Source organism: Orycteropus afer, unplaced genomic scaffold, assembly GCF_000298275.1.
Source record: "Orycteropus afer afer isolate SDZICR_OR568_19922 unplaced genomic scaffold, OryAfe1.0 scaffold00059, whole genome shotgun sequence".
Classification (NCBI taxonomy): domain Eukaryota; kingdom Metazoa; phylum Chordata; class Mammalia; order Tubulidentata; family Orycteropodidae; genus Orycteropus; species Orycteropus afer.
Window position 1 is genome coordinate 12,883,314 of NW_006921646.1, and position 1,528 is coordinate 12,884,841.

Consider the following 1,528-nt stretch of genomic DNA (forward strand, 5'->3'; position numbering starts at 1 on the left):
TTAAGCCACTGGATTTTTGGATTTGCTATTTAATAGCTTAGCCTTTCTCCTAATACACTTGAAAATCAAAACTTTTTTTTTTTTTTTTTTTTTTTAATATTAGCATTGTATACAACAGAAACTCCAGAAGAAAAGACAAAAGACATATATATGAAGTCATCATAAAGCACTTTAGGAAATATCATGACCTGGTTGGAGAAGGTGCTCTAATTGACACATGTGCACCAAAATGTGAGGAGGTATGGTCTGTGCAAGAAGTTTTCATAACATAGAGTAGTTGTAAAAACTACTCATTCATTTTTATTTCAAAATGTGAAGCCAGTCTTTAGTCAGAATCATCAAAGGCCATATAGCAGCTCTAATAATTTCTTCATAAATTCCCATCGCTGAGTACTGTCATCTGCGTCCATTCTGTATTAATAAATTTGGGATTGTCAGTTACAACTGCATAGTAATGAAGTTTTGATAGCAAATTGATAGAAGTCTTTCATTACCATGCTCATGGCCACTTTTATGGACTGTTACTTTCATTTTTAAATATATTTTACATATTAATGCTTTGTAGTTCCAGATATTAGGATTCCAGTCAGTTAGGTTTCTTTCAACTTTTGGACAGTTCAGGTTGTTCTTGTTCATTGACTTGTTATGCAAATCTTAAAAAAAAAAAATTATGATCAAGCTCCAAGGTCAAGATAAGTGATCTTCAAATGTGTTTTGCCATCTTCCAATATGAATTATTTATTTTTGTATAATGCTGAAATTTCCTTCATGATCATATATTTAATTTCTATTTGCACTATTAATGTAAAATATTATATCAGCATATTAGGAAGATAATCATCACAACTATAAGAACCATTAGTCCATTACAAATTACTATTAAAAGTAATTTCAGAAAAATTATAATAATGTCAATTATGATTAATATAATTCTTAATATATCTGTATGTCATGTCACAAAACTTAGCCCTAAGCCTTGAAAACATATTTTTTTAGACATAATGTATCAAATGCTATTATGTGTTATATCAATCAGGGTTCTCCAAAGAAACAAAACCAAAAGAAGATCATTTTAAAGAATTAGCTCTCATGACTGTAGGGATTAGTGAATCTGAAGTTTATTGGGTAGTAGGGCAGCTCAGGCAGAAGTTGCTACTATGGTCATGAGGTAATTTATCTTCATCAGGAAATCTGTTTATACTCTTAAAGTCTTCAAATAATTGGATGTGACCCATACATATTATCAAGAGTAGTTTTCTTTACTTGATGTCAATGGTCAACTAATTGTAGATATTAAGCACATTTATAAAATATTTTCACAGAAAAAAATAACATTTGATTACATAAGTTCAGCTAAGTTGACAAATAAAGTTAAATATTGTCACATGTGTCATACTCAATACAGAAAAAAATATTTTAAAAAATTATACTTGTCTTTGTTTTTCCCAATTAGTTTTTCTAAGGTTTGAACACATTAGGATTAACTCCTCATATCTGAATTTCAGTTTGTCTTCTAGCTATTTCAGAT